We start from the raw sequence: 16,819 nt of genomic DNA on the forward strand, positions 1-16,819 counted from the left end.
ACAGTTGTAAATGATCTGTTTCCTCAACTAGATTCTAACCTTTTTAAGGACAGGAAGTCTCTCTTCTTGGTATCTCCGGATGTTGCCTTCTCAGATTTGCTGAATGAGTAGCACAGTTGTAAATGTAACTCTGCTTTTCAGAACAAGTCAGGCAAAAAACACATATTAAGTGCTACATGTTGTATTCTGTTTCTGCCCATCCCCTGCCTCCAGAAAGATATGTTGAGTTTCTGATTCTCAGTACTTCCAGATGTGACCTTATTTAGAAATAGGGTCATTGCAGATGAAATTAGTTATGTTTGGATGAGGTCATACTGAACTAGGGGTGAGCTCCTAACCCAACATGACTGATGTCCTTTTAAGAAGATGGCCACATGAAGACAGAGACACAGAGGAATAATACATGTGACCCCGAAGGCAGAGACTGGACTTATGCAGCTGTCATCCAAGGAACACCAACAATTGGCAGCAATTCACCAGAAGCTAGAAAGAGGCGAGGGAAGATTCACCTCCAGGTTTCATTGTGAGCATGGCCCTGCTGACCACCTGACTTCAGATTTCTAAACTGAGACCATAAATTTTGGCTGTTTTTGTTTTTTTTTGGTTTGGTTTGGTTTTTTGTTTTTTTGCGGTATGTGGGCCTCTCACTGTTGGGGCCTCTCCCGTTGCGGAGCACAGGCTCTGGACGCGCAGGCTCAGCAGCCATGGCTCACGGGCCCAGCCGCTCTGCGGCATGTGGGATCCTCCCGGACTGGGACACGAACCCGTGTCCCCTGCATCAGCAGGCGGACTCTCAACCACTGCGCCACCAGGGAAGCCCCTGTTTTGTTTTTTTTTAATTTATTTATTTTTGCTACTTCTTTTTTACAATTTTTTATTTTATATTGGAGTATAGTTGATTAACAATGTTGTATTAGTTTCAGATGTACAGCAAAGTGATTCAGTTGTACATATACATGTATCTATTCCTTTTTCAAATTCACCTCCCATTTAGGTTATTACATAATATTGAGCAGAGTTCTCTGTGCTGTACAGTAGGTCCTTGTTGGTTATCTGTTTTAAATACAGCAGTGTGTACATGTCAATCCCAAACTCCCAATCTATCCCTCCCCTAGTGGTCCAGTGGTTAAGACTCCTTGCTTTCACTGCTGGGGCCTGGGTTCAGTCCCTGGTAGGGGAACTAAGACCCCACAAGCCTAGCAAACGAATACAATAAGCTGTTTTTATTAGACTCTCTTCCTTATAGCTTAGTTCCTTGGTCCAGTAGTTGCTGTATCTTATTGGTTTATTGGCATCAGAGTAAGGGAAGAAATCAATTAGATGTGCATTTTTGTTTGTTTGTTTGTTTTTTTCCTTTCTTTCTGTGGTTGGTTGAGTTTGAGAAACATAGCTGTTATGAACTGGGAGCTGCACAATGTTAGAGGAGCTCCGGTCTCGGAGTCAGACAATACTTTCGTTCTTTTAATCTCTGTAAGACAGTACTTTCATGATGTTGAAAGAAAGTGGTCTATGGGTTTCACGTGCTCATTCGTTTCTTACTACACCTTTATAAATGCAATGCTCTGTGAATATTTATGTTTTATCCACAATGCTTCCAGCCTTCTGTTTGAAGGTGAAAAATTCAAGTGTCTGAAGAGTCCTATACCCCAAACTGGCATTTCTTGCTCAGGCTAGAGAATAGATAATTTGGAGGGCCTTGGTGGAACATCCCACAGTGAAACGACTTTGAAGAACTTCCAGGCTCTCCACTCCAGAAAAATAGATGTTCTGACTTTTGCTACTTTCTTAGGAGGCAGAGGGGCAAACGTGTTATTGATAAAAAGACAATTACAGTCTCCTTAGGGCTTAATCCAATCTGCTTTTGTATGGAGCAAAGTCCTAGGTGAAACCTTAAAAAGAGGGACAAATTTCTCCCTAAATATATGAGGAAGAGTTAGAATGACCTAGCACGGTCCCTGAACAAAAGAAATTTAATCGCAGGAATGTACAAATATACATATCTTTCTTTAATGTGTAAATGCAGATATCTTAAAATAAAAGATGGTAAACGCTTTAGTGAAACATACTAAGAGATGGGCACATAAATGCATCAATATTCCCATGAAAAGGAAAAAGATCATGTGAATGGTGGACAGAGGACTGGAGCTTTCCCTTTCCATACACCCAATTCCAAAGAATGATTAATTTGTGACCTTATATTTAAGTGCCTAGCCGATTAATGATGATTTTGTATCTCTACAGACACACTACAAAATAAGCAGGATTTAATTTGATTCATGCTACAAATGATGCCACAACGTTTCTAACTTAGAAAAACGAAAGACAAAACTGTTGGGCTGTTGCAGAAATTACTTATTTTTAATTTTTAAATATTTCCAAAGTCAGGAGCTAATGTCTGCTTTATCTTATGTTGATGTTGTATATTTAAGTTATATTATTTCCAAGGCACTTGCAAATAATTGGCCTTGGAGCACGTGGTATTTTTTAAAGTTACAAAAAACCCACAAAAAATGGGAAATTTTCCTCTTTGCTTTCCATTCACTCAAGATACTCTCTTAATGAGTATGATATTTCGTAAGATGTTTTCAGTATTTCTAATGTTAGATTGCAGTAATTTACTTTCATATCTATCAAAAGGCATGATAAAAAGTGAATAAATTTATTCTTAGAATTCACAAAATAAACATAAATGGCACGGTAAGAATAAAATTTTCTTAAAAACTTGTGTGCAGAGATACAGAACTCTTTAATTTTGTCCTTTTTATTAGTGGACCGTATTTATTGATTACCTGGGATGCTAATAAGGGTGCAATCTACTTGCCAGAACTATGAAACTAAAAATATTCATTGACTTACAAAATTTAAAAAATCTTGATTTACAAGACATTTGAAAAACAGATGATATGAAAGTAAGAAAAAGAAAGAAGAAATCCCACATAGTGTGTAACCTTTGTTCCCAATTTAATGCTTTACATTTGTAATCATAAGGTCTTGCATTCAGACATTTTAGGCTATAATCTGGGTACAAAGCTAACTTTCTGTAAACTTTGCGTCTTTCACTTACAGTTTAAAAATATTTATTTCTGTCTTATTTGTTTATAAGGTGAAGTCATTTTCATTTGGTTTCTCTAAGCTTTGATCTTCAAGGGTTTCCTGGGAGACTCAGTCAGGGAATAGAGAACAGGGAGGCAGGAGAATCAAGAGAATAAGACTTGACAATGGCCCTCAGTGCAACCAGCCCAGTGTCTGGCATAGAACTGGGAATCAATGAAGATTTGTTGAATGACCGAAAGTATTCTGCTGGAAACACACACACACACACACACACACACACACACACACACATACGTGCTACATTTCCTAGTACAGGTTACATAAGGCAGTGTTTCCATCAGGTGAGAACCCCAGGGCAGCCGTGCTTTAGATTCAGAATAGTACCTGATAATACCTGAATGTTATCAACTGAAAAGCCCATAATTGCCTCAATAGCCACTTAGATCATCACAGAAGTACCTTCACGGTTTACAAGGACATCTGCACAAAATGTATTTTAAAAAGAGGGTCCCAATGAATGCGAGGATATTGTTTCATACAGCAGGAATTCTGGAATAATATCTAGTCTTTTATACCAAAGAGGCTTCTTGCAAATGAGATCTGGCCATGGGGACATTCATCCCTTAACTTACACAAAGGGAAATTTACCCACTGGCCACGGCCAAAGTAATTTTTTAAGAGAGTGATTAATGAAAAAAAATATGCAAAAAACCCTGATCAGTATTCCTCAAGACTCCCAAGGTCATCAAAAACAAGGAAAGTCTGAGAAACGTAACAGCCAAGAGGAGGCTAAAGAGACATTGACAACCAAATGTAAGGTAGTATCTTGGAAAGGATCCTGGAAACAAAACAAAAAAAAGGACATTAGGTTAAAAACTAAGACAATCTGCATAACATACAGGCTTTATTAATAATAATAGGTAATATTGGTACATTAACTGTAACAAATGTACCCTATTAATGTAAGACGGTAATAATAGGGGAAACTGGGTGCAAGGTATAGGGAAACTCTCTGTGCTGTCACAATCTTTCTTTAAATCTAAAACTGTTTTCAAAAATGAAATTTGTTTTAAAAACAACTGTTTAATATATATATGCATATATGACACTCTAGCTAACGATGCATCTGAAATCTTACTCATATGAAGTAACATCCATGTGTATATGACAATAAAATTTCTTTTTTTTTCCATGCAAAGACCCTAATAAAATGAAGAAATACATTTCCTGAACTGCATTATTGAAGACAGTTTGTGATGACCTTCAAGGGTAGCAGAATATGCTACCCCAAAATATACCCCTTTGGCATAAGGATTGTTTTGATCTGAAGGCAACAGAAGAAGAAAAGCTCTCTGCTCTCCCATTATTTGCCCAAGAGCAGTACACAAATTTTGAAAGGTACCTCCTCTCCCCTTTCTACCAGGAAGAACAGGAAATAATCATCGGAGACAATCCTAGACCCATATCAGCCCAGAGGCAGTACCAGAGGAATCTATATAACAAACTTTGCCAAAACTAGCTCTTATCTGCCATCATCTTCCCACATATTTGCCTTCCCAGAATTTGCTGCCCTCAGAAGCTCAAAGTCTTTTTATTCTGGTTTGCCATTTCTCTATAATATTATCGTTCTTTTGTTAAGATGCTACATAAACCCAAGTTCTAACCACCGCTTTGAGTTACTCGTCACTGGGTGCTTCCGTGTATATGTGCAATAAAAATGTTCATAAACTTCTGCTGGCTTTTTTCTTGTTAATTAGTCTTTTGTCAGTCTAATGGCAGAGCCCTAGCCAGTGAACCTAAAATGGGTAGAGGGAAAAGATATTTTTTCTTCCCCTACAACCTTAACTCCCACTGATATACCTAGAGTACCAGTTCTTAAGAAATTTCTTCCCAGACCTGGACACTTCTTGTATCTCTAGCTAGGAAAGATAAGCCCATGAGGCACAGGAGCCCTTGTGCAGCTGTTTCTGTGATTATAAAACAAACAGCTATTCTACTGTCAATGAGCTATATGTTGAAGAGAAATTACAAGCGACTCACTTGCTAACAAAAAGTCTTGGGTTTTAAAAAGCAGCTTCTCTCATGGTCTAGGGAAAAAGGGGATGTTCTTTAACCCAAGCATCCTACAGCACTGGTGTGTGCATATATGTAGGTGTTCAATTCATATGTTTAGAATTTAAATGAAGAGAAAAAAATGTGTTTTTTCCCAAACTTGGCTGCAAACAGGTAATGCTACCATATCATTCACCCTAAAAGGTTGATGTGAGTTTTATTTTTCCTATATAAAGATTGAAAAAAAACCACAATAATAAGACAAGACCTCTCGTGATTAGCACACGCACTGCAGAATAGCAGATGTTACAGTGTATCCTAAGGACAAAAGAAGCTGCACAAATTGAATACGCCAGCTATAACAACCCTGGAACTCAGTTTTGCCAAATGTTTGAAGCACAGGAAATGACTTGAGCCACTCTGTATTTCTTTTTATTTAAAGCATGACTAAAGGTTGAGTCTTTCAGATCCCAGGCAAATAGCGCATTAAAGCTATGGCCGTCATCTGCAAATTTCTCCATGAGATTGCTGTGCACATTAACCCAAAGAGTTATTACTTCAATTACCTAAAGTAATAGTTGATGATAAGACCCCTAGCTTATCATCAACTTATGACTGAGTTATTTGCAGTCGTCCAGACTGTATGGTCTAAATTAGAGGGGCTGAATAAGGAATTAGAGGAAATATCAAAAATTTAAAAAATCTCAGTGTGCTATTGTTTCACATTTTTTATTCTCTGGATTATAAACCTTGTACTTCTGCCTTCATCCTACAAATATTTATGAGTGTTTTCATCCAATTCTCATTTGTAATTACAGACACTCAAAACATACTAAGGGGGCATGGAATTTTTTTTTTTTAATTCAAGTAATCTATAATCGTTTAGTGGATTAATTTTGTCAGAAATTGTAGAATTTTGTAATTCTGTAGAAATTTGCCTAAAGGAAAAATCAGGAATATTTTTGGACAGATATTGTACCTATATGTGCATATATTTATTTCTGAACAAAAAACCGTTAAGTCATTTGACAGTTTATTCTGGCATAGGACTGAAGGTCATATGTTTAGCCTCAGTGTGTGACAGATGACTTTCTTTTACAATCTCTGACAACACGGTTAAAGGATTCCAGCTGTATTGGTCACAAATTTATCATCAGTGACAGAAAAACAAGTCAAAGTACAAGCAGATTGGGCCAATAACATCATGATTTGCATATGCATGGCAAGTCTTTGAAATCCTGTTCCCTTGTTTCTATTTGTCATGTGCCCAGATTACATTGCCACTGCAATCCTAAATCGTATCAAGGATATACAGAAAGGGAGTGGCTTTCAAGTGGTTGTATGTATGAAATATATTTAGTGTAAAAGGCTCCTGGAATTATCAAAATAACGAAACTGAAGATGGATGACTCTTTTGTTCTGGCCAAACTTCATATTCTCAGAGCCCAGCTTAGAAATCATTTCCTCTGGGAAACAAACTATCCTCCACTTACCCACCGCCTCAGATAGTTCGTTTCTATTGTGTTACATGGGAACTCTGTACTTTCTGTTCAGTTTTTCTGTAAACTGAAACTGCTCTAAAAATTAAATCTGCTCGGGACTTCCCTGGTGGTGCGGTGGTTGGGAATCTGCCTGCCAGTGCAGGGGACATGGGTTCGAGCCCTGGTCTGGGAGGATCCCACATGCCGCGGAGCAGCTAAGCCCGCGAGTCACAACTACTGAGCCTGAGTGTCACAACTGCTGAGGCCCGCATGCCTAGAGCCTGTGCTCCGCAACAAGAGAAGCCACAGCAATGAGAAGACCTGCACCGCAACGAAGAGTAGCCCCTGCTCGTCAGAGCTTGAGAAAGCCCACGCGCAGCAGCGAGGACCCAGCGCAGCCAAAACAAATAACTAATTAATTAATTAATTAATTTAAAAAATTAAATCTGTTCCCTTTAAAAATGTATTGCAAAATAAAATGTTTAGGGGTCAAGATTTTGTTTCATGTGACCGAGCCATATTAAAGTTTTCTCAAACGTTACAACTGCCATTAGTGTATTTAAAAACCCTAATGTCAGCATATTAAGATTAACTTGGCCAAGCTGTAGTTTGAATGCCTCAGATTCTTTGCATTTCTGACACACTGCCAGGAATCATTACTTGGCAAAGCAAGTCTCTCCTTAGGGAATCTTCCCTACTTCTTCTTCTTCTTTTTTTTTTTTATACAGCAGGTTCTTATTAGTCATCTATTTTATACATATTAATGTATACATGTCAACCCCAATCTTCCAATTCATCCCACCACCAGTCCCCGCCACATTTTCCCCCCTTGGTGTCCATACGTTTGTTCTCTACATCTGTGTCTCTATTTCTGCCTTGCAAACTGGTTCATCTGTACCATTTTTCTAGAAGGAATCTTCCCTACTTCTAAACCTACTTTTCTATCTGTCAGCAGCCTGCTAATGTTTAAAGTATATTAGGTAGAGTTCCCTGTGCTATACAGTGCAGGCTAACACAATATTATAAAGCAACTATACTCCAATAAAAATTAATAAAAAATAAAAATATAAAGTATATGTGCACACAAGGGAAGAGTTTCATGTTTAGTCATAGTATTTATTTGAGGATTCTATGTGAAGTTTTTATAACTTGTATAATAAATTTATTACACTAATAGATTATATTCAAATAGTATATTTTTGACTCAAATCTATAGTGCCGAGATTATTTCCTCCATCAAGATAAATCTTTAAAAGACTGCCCCAATATATACTTTCAGCTATTGTGTGCTCAATACTATTAAACTCAAAATACTCAAATAATTAAATTAATTAAAATTATAATTTATCTAGAATCTCTTATCCTTCCAAAAATATTTTAAATTACACAACTTCCAGACCAGGTGTGAGAAGCTGAGAAGATAACAGAGAACATTCCTACCATTAAGGAATTTACACTTTCTTGAGTGAAAAGGACCAATGAACTGCAATTATAATACAGTACAATTATTTCTACAGTAATGGATAAGTTTAAGATTTTTAGTGAGTAAAAATTGTTCACATACCTATTGCTTTTATGCCAGTCTGAAAGATATTGCAGAGTTAAAATAGACAGGATAAGAAAAATGATTAGTAAAGGAAAGAAAAGGTGGAGGAATAGTAAGGATATGATGATGGTCTCTGACTTGGGGAAGTGGGGAGATGAAGGCATGGTGCATGGGAGCAGGATCTGATTCTGGGGCCTGTTGGAGGTGAGAAGGGGAGAGTGATCAATGCAGATGGAATTTCAGATGCAAGAACTGGGCTTTAGATTTGAGAAACCAGGAAATGAATGTGCATAACCAGCGAGTCTGTGTAACATGTGAAAACAAGAGAAGGCGTTAACATTTAGAAGTTGACATCAACAGGTTAACAGAAGAAGGCCTTGCAAAGAATCCTGAAAAGACTCAAAAATTAGAAAAAAGCATAGAGTGCAAGGTCAGGAAACTCAAGGCAAGAAAATGTTTCAAGAGGTAAGTGATAAAGAGGGTTAGGTGGGGAAGAGAAGTAAACGAGATCAAGACGAAATGTGCTCGGGCCTTGCGGCGTGGGTACTGTCATCATCTTAATGGAAATTTAAGATGGTTCTGTTTCAGCTGCCCACTCTCAGTGCCCAGCTCACTAACCACCATCCATTCACTTATTCAGAAAATATTTATTAAGGGCCTATTATGTCCCAAGAAATGGAGTTCTTTCAAAGGAAAGGTGAGCTTTTTCAGGTTTGGGATATATCAAAGACAAAATGGACCCAACTCTTTGCCCTTGTGGTGTACCCATTCCAGAGGTAGGGAAGACAGACAATAAAAAATATATATATATATTTTTTAATGGATTGAAGAATGAATGGAAAGTGATGGATTTAAGATAATGAATATGTACCAGTATGAAAGTACGTTAACTAAATATGACAGCAAGAGATTTTTTTCTAATTCAACAGAAAAGAAACTGGAAAATTTTCGCATAGCATTGATGCTGGCAGAGAAAGAAGAACTGAAAATAAGGGGAAAAGAAAGCAGATAAATGGTGAATTAGCATTGCCATGAAGAGGGAAAGGGCTAGATTTCAAAGTACAGATGGAGAGATTAGACTTACACCAAAGCGACTTTGCTAGCATGATCTGGATGCAAGGAGAAAGGAAGTAAAGTCACAGGTAGGTTGATAATAATAGAGGAAATTCCATTTTATACTTTCAGGGAAAGTAAAAGGTTTCCTCCTGACAGTGAAAGGAAAAGAATAGCGATAAAGGGGTTAGAAGAGAATTCGATCGCTTGAATTATATAATTACCATCGGGCATGAGAGAGAGGACAGCAAAGACAGCCACTCCCATTGTTAGAGTTTATGATTTGCCCTCATAGCATCCTAGCTGCCTGAATTTGAAAATAGAGAAGTTGGATAGTTGTGTCGTTATAGGTCCAGTAGACGGACAATGGCGCAAAGGTTACTGGCAAGAAGGTAATGCACTAATGGATTGTGGGTTCTAGAAAAGATGAGGCACGGGGAAAAGCAAGAGAGGCCTGATAGGCAAGAAGGAGAATGCCCACAGATCTAGAGGTGCAAGTTTGAAAGCCTCATGAAGTCCAGCTTATCAATCCTTTCTTTCATGGATCATGCCTTTGGTGTTGGATGTACAAAGTCACTGCCAAACTCAAGGTCAGCCTAGATGTGCACCTATGTTATCTTCCAGGAATTTTATATTTTTGTTATTTTATATTTAGGTCTGTGGTCCATTTTGAGTTAATTTTGTGAAGGGGTACTGTGAAGGTCTGTGACCGTTCATTATTTTTGCATGTGGATGTTCAGCTGTTCCAGCACTATTTGATGAAAAGACTATCTTTACGCCATTATATTGCCTTTGCTCCTTTGTCAAAGACTGGCTAAATATAAAGATCTCCCTCGACCTATGATGTTGTTACATCCTGATAAACCCATCCTAAGTTGAAAATATCATAAGTCAATAATGCATTTAATACACCTAACCTACACCTTAGGGGGACATTGTTCCCTCCTCTCTGACCCCATTTTGGCCAAGAAGACCCAGTCTGAACCTGCTGTATAAAAAAATAAACAAAATACAATTTAAAATTAAAAAAAAAAGACCCAGTCTGGATATTGCTGGCAACTTGCAAAGAATTTTTTCTTCTCCCAGTTTTGATCTACTTTGCATTGCTGGCAAATGCCACCTAGGAAACACTACAGCACTTTGTGGTTCCCTTCTGTGGCCTGGATGCCAGGGTTTTTTGAGGATCCAGAAGTCACCCTGAGGAGGGGAAAGCGGTCGTGACAACCTCTAGTGGTTTGGGGAGAAGGATGAATTGACTCCCTTTTTCCCAAGAGATGTCACATAACACCCAGCATATAGAGGGGGAGCTGCTCCCAGGTACTACAAAGGAACATGCACCCTGATGTCCAGAATTTGGTTTGCTAGAGTCACTTGTGGTAAGACTACAGGGGCCAAGCTGAAATCATAATTGGTACAGAGACACTGTGTGTGATATGAATCACACAGGGTCTGGAGGAGACTGTACCAAACTAGAGAGACAGTGCCTTTTCTGAAAGTGCATCCACAGATGTCTTGATGACTACAGTTATGAGAGATGAGTGTGTACATATCATACTGGGGCTTTTCCTGGAGTTGAGGTCATTGTCAGAGCAAATAAGGGTTTGTTTACTCCTGTAGCCTATGAACTGTTCACCTCAAGGCTATTACTGCACAGACAAGAAAATGAAAATAGAAGAAAGGGAAATCCTATAATCTTTTATCATCCAGCCAGAGTTTTGTCGACTCAGATAGAAATGATCTTTACTGCTTACCAATGTTGCCGGCCACTAAGGGGGGCTACCCTCCCCAAGGCATGGAGAGTCAGAAGGTCAGGTCAATATAAGCTTGAGAAATCTTCTGGTTTCTGAAAAAAAAAAAAAGAAGTAGATCCAAACTTTTACTGAACCATTTTTTAAAAAGTTCTACTGACATCTGACATGCTACAGACTGCACATAATTAAAGTGTACAATTGGATTTGTATGATGTACATATAAACCCATGAAACCGTTGTAACCATTCTAATGAACACTTCCATCACCCATGCCCATATTCAGCCTGTGCCCTTTAGTAATCTCTCCCTACCCTCACTGACCCTCAGGGAAACCACTGATTTACTTTCTTTGACAGTAAATTAGTTTGTATTTTCTAGAATTTCACATGACTGGAATCATAACATGTTTGCTTTTTTAAAAAATCCTGGTTTCCTTCATGCTTCATAATTATTTTAAGATTCATAAACACTATTTTTGTGAATAGTTCATTATCTTTCTTGCTGAGTAGTATTCCACTGTATGGATACACCAGTACTTGTTTATCTATTCAGCTGTTAATGGACATTGGGCCTGTTTCCATTTTGGGGCTATTACAAATAAAGCTGCAAATTTTAAACGTACAATTTGATGTTTTGATACATGCTTAAACCTTTGACACCAAAGGTGTCCTCTGGCCTTTTTAATCCATCCTTTGTGACTCATAAAATTATTGGTACAAGGACATATCCTACCTTTTGGAGGATACTCACATGGAGTGGATATTCACACGTCCATACAAATAGCCAGGAATGTGCTATGAAGCCTTAGTCCTCACTGTATCTCACGGCCATGCTTGCTTCATTGGTGTCCACCACGTTACGGGGTTATTTTATTTACAATTCCAAACACCCTGTCACTTAATGCATAACCTCTTCAGAGTGCGTTTCTAAAATATAATTTCATAATCTTTGTAACTATCACACAAAATAAAAATATTTAAACTATGATCAGAAATGGATAAGGTGAAGGAGCTGACAATTCACAGAATAAAAAAAAAGTGACCAATAAACATATGAAAAATATCCAACTACACTAGCAATAAAGATATACAAACTCAAATACAACCACCTATTTAAATTTTTTGCCCACATTTGGCAAGCCAAGGAGAGAGGCCTCAGAAGAAACCAAACCTGCCAACACCTTGATCTTAGACTTCCAGCTTCCAGAGCTGAGTGAAATAAATATCTGATGTTTAAGCCACAGAGTCTATGCTATTTTGTTATGGCAGCTGGAGCAGACTAGTACACTATGAAAGGTTAGAAATATCTCACCTGTATTCTGGAGCCGAAAGTTTACCCTCATCAGCATTGTTTTTCCATTTTTACCTGTCTTTTATCTCTACATCCAGAAATAAATATGAACATTAAGGAAGAATCTAATAACAAGGATTCATTGGTCAAAGTATGCGTGGCAGGTCCTGTAACTGGTGCTTCACAGAATGCCAGTTTACTCTGCACCTAACAGTCCAGGGCACTTTGGGCCATAGACATTGAGTAACCAGCCCAAGATCATACCATCAGCACAAAGGCGGGGACGACATTTGAACGCACATCTGTCAAAGAGCTGAGTTTGCTGGAAGGAGCGGAGGCTTGGGTTTGAACCCAGGCGTGTTGTTAAATCTCAAAGTCTGACCTTGGGAGAGATTACTTGTCTTACATGAGCCTCAGTTTCTTCATCTGTAAAACGAGGGGAGTAATATTTACTTTGCAGGATTGGAAAAAGGATTCAAGGAGATAACATGCAGAAGAACAAGAACATAGTAGATATCCCAAAGTGGTCAGCTCCTCCGCTGTAGCTTGCAGAGGCAAAGCCGAGACAAGAATCCTTGACCCTGGTGTTAGCAGAAACTGCCTTATTTCAGCAGGGCTTTTTGGTTTCAATAAGGAAAAAGCCTATTTCTGTGTTGCTTTATATGTGATCGTTTAAAAATTAAACAAGCTTTTATCTATCAGGTGACTGATCTGTCACAGGTAGATCAGCCACCTGATAGACTGGGGCCCTCACAAGCTGGGGCCTGTGACTAGGTACATTTTGGGATGTCTGTGCTCACCCCTGGGCACAGGACAAAGGAAAATCAATTGGAGACTGGCCTGTCTTAACAAGTCAGGGCTGAGCTACAAGCAATAGTGTGTGTGTGGAAATATAATGTGATCAAGGAATTCTGATTTGAATTTAAGTCTGTTTTTAACTTGTGTTTCTTAAAGAAATCGCTATTCAATCATGGCGAAAAGTACTGCTCAGCTACAATTATCTCAAAAAATAAAAAGTTTAATTTAAGAAAAAGAAGAAGAAGGAGTGCCACTCAGGAGTCAGCCACACTTGGAGTCAAAGCCAGCTCCTTCTATTTTCTAGATAAGTGACCTTGGCTAAATTCCCTAACCTCCCCAAACCTGTTTTCCTCATCTGTAAAATGACCACAGTAATAACCACCTCACAGCTTGGTAGTGAATAACAAATTCAATTACATATGTAGTATTTATTTAACTCGGTATAGTCTTTGCAACAACTTTATGAAATAGGTACTATCATCCTCCTCATTTTCCTGATGAGGAAGCTGAGATTCAGAGAAGTTACGTCACTTGCCCAAGGTCACACAGCCAGTAGGCGGTAAAGCTGGATTCCAGAGGCTGTGCTTTTAGCCTTTATGGGATGACTGCCCCTGAGTAAATATCAAACACCTGCAATTGCTTCAAAGGAAAAATAATCCCTTTTTTTTTAAACATCTTTATTGGAGTATAATTGCTTTACAATGTTGTGTTAGTTTCTGCTGTATAACAAAGTGAATCAGCTATACGTATACATATATCCCCATATCCCCTCCCTCTTGCATCTCCCTCTCACCCTCCCTATCTCACGCCTCTAGGGATGGGATAAAAATAATAAAAATAATTCCTTTTAATCCGACTGTTAATTAATTTTTGTTTTTATTTTAAGAGAACTTTGTACAACAAACTAACTAAAACATAACCTATAAATAGGAATGCTTTCACAAAATTATATGAATGATGGTTTGTTTCAGACTTAAACTAGTTTTAGCTAAGAATTATGTTTTTAATTACACAAATGACATTGAGGATAGAATTACAGAGTTAATGTAAATGAAATTAAATAATGTTATGAGCATGGAAGATGAGAAATGTTTATCAAAAAACCACAGAGGAATGGGGAATTTGTTTACTGGGTAAAGAGTGCTTTTTTTGGTTTTCAAATATACTATACATAATGTCCTTTACATATTTTAAAATCAAAATGTACATTTAATATAAAATATCAAAACATTCTTCTTCCAAACCGCCATACCCACGTATTTTTTCCAGTCTTACTTTTAAGTTATATAAAAAGGTAATCACAGTATATGGGAATTTTCACCATTTTCCATCTTCTCTCAAACACATATCTTATATTTATCTGTTCTTTTCTTTATTCAACATGTATTAAGCACAGACCCTGCCCTGGGTGCTCAGGACACAGCTTGAAGACACTCAGAGACAGGAAGGTAATTATGATAATGTGAGTGAGAAGTGTTTCCACTGTAGAGTTCTCCAGCTCAGTTGGAAGACAGGTGAAGAAAGCAGGAGGGGACTATACTCAGGTGAGCAGATACTGTATGGCAAAGGCCTGAGCCTGGACAGTGGGGTAGGTTTCAGCTGATGTGGCTTCCCAGGCTGTAAAGAGGGGTTACAAGAAAGATATGGGGAGTGGAATGCCCCCTATGCCATGCCCTGGGGTTAAGACAGTTTAAGCGTTTTAAACATCAGAATGTCTAAACATGATCAGATCTGTGTTTTAGAACTTTTATCGGGGGGAGTGTGGAAACCAAATTGGATCTAAGAAATTTGGGGGCAAGGAAATCATTCAGGAGTCTAACTGCTGCTGCTGTCACAGGAAAAAGTATAAGGGTCTGAACGAAGGCAGTGGCCATGGAAACCAACGGGAAGGAAAGGGGTTGGGGGTAGATTCCAGTCCTTCCTTTGTGCTAATAAACCTGTTTCTCACATTTTTCTCCATCTCATGTGTATTATTTGTTAATGACCCAGCAGTAATTAGTTGAACTAATATTGTTATTATTTTGTGCCAGACGTAATTTCATTGTTGCAAGAAATCTGAGGCACAGAGTTGAAGCGACTTGGCCAAGATCACACAGCTGGGCAGGAGCAGAGAGACAAGATCCAAACCAGCTTTGTGTGAATCCACAGCCGATGCTCTTCCAGTTCACCCACCCGCCCCCGTACTGCTTCCTGTTTCCGGTTTTTCTCTCAGTGACTGGCAGCCTTTTAACCTGAATCTGTCCCCTTCCTTTCTTAAAAGAATAACTTATTGGCTTACGAATCTTCCCAACTGCTGTCCAATCTACTGCTTTCCATATCATGTTGGTCTGGTGCCTCTGCAGCGTCTGCAATATTCATCTTCTCATCAGACATTTTTTTCCTTAAATTTCAGCCATTTGGTTTCTGTGCCATCTAAATTTACTGACGTTGATCACTGTCTGGAAAAATTCAAAGTATTTCTTCATCCTTCCTTCCCTGCGCTTATCAGAGTACTTTGTGTTAGTAACAGCTCCTTTATTCTTGAAACTCTTTTCCCCATATGTGCTGCAACACTTTGCTTTCCCAACATGTCCCTGGGTCACTCCAGAGGCTCCTTCTCTGGCTCTTAAGGTGTTCTCTCTTGATAAAGAAAAACAGTTCCTTTTCTCCTTCTATGTTCTGTGTGTGCCCCTAGAGATGTTGGGTTTTCTTTTGTTTCCTATGTTTGTTTAAATCCTCTGCTGTTCTCTTTCAACGTGAAGACTTCTGTTTCAGTGATTTACTGACAACATATGTTTCACACAACCTCCCCAAACATTCCTGCCCTGCCAGTCACCTCCTCTGCCGATGACGAAGTACACAAAGGATTCATTCTCCTGTGTAAGCTTTCTGCCTGACCCCCACATCCCCAGGTGCTTAAATTTCTTTGATCATGAAAATAAATGCCAAGCAGGTATTAAGCTTACAGAATTAGAATTGAAGCCTGCAGGTGAGAGAGACAGACAGACAGACAGACTAGGTCAGCTGAATATTCCCGGCGGAATGCACCTCAGTTCACAGCTCAAGCTCAAGTTCCTGGAGGACCAGGAACCTCTGTCCTATACTTAGCTCAGAGCCTCCAGAGCTAGTATGACTCAACCAGCAAGGATACCATTGAACCAGCACTTCACCAGGCTGACAGCGCGTCTGGGAGTCCTGTGTGGTCAGTGACGACAATTCTTGCTGGGCACTCTCAGGATGACCCAGGATTGATACTGATCTGAAACCTAAGTGCCAATAAGACTCCTATTTCCAAGACTCAAGAGTTCCAGCCTTGAAATGATAGGATCCAGGGGTTTCTGTTCCGAGCACAGTGCACCTTTCATCTCCAATATCTATACAGGTTTGTCCAAAACACAATTAAGAAAGAAAAACAAAAACAAAAAACCCACAACGGTGTTCGTGACCTCTGCTCCCTCCATCCCCACCCCAATGTCCAGGAGATGGGAATTCAGACAAAAACTTAGACAAAAAAGCAACATCCCTAAAATTGTGCTTTACCGTTTGCTGGGTTTGTTTGTGGGTTTTTTTTTCCCCCGGTTTTATTTTTCTTTGGGGGGGGGATGGGGGAGGAGAGGGGAGGACCTGGGCGCAGAGGAGGAATCCAGGCTCTCAAGCCTCTCCTCCACCCTTCTTTTGCGGGGTGGTCTTCAGCGCACTGAAGGGAACACTTCTTGGGGAGTACCCTTTCTGCTTGGTGCCTCCCACCGCCAGCCAGGCAGCCACAGGCAGAGGGGGAGGCTCTGATCTGGGCTTGGCTGCGAGTCAGGAAGGCA

Source organism: Hyperoodon ampullatus (genome assembly GCF_949752795.1).
Source record: "Hyperoodon ampullatus genome assembly, chromosome: 6".
NCBI lineage: Eukaryota > Metazoa > Chordata > Mammalia > Artiodactyla > Ziphiidae > Hyperoodon > Hyperoodon ampullatus.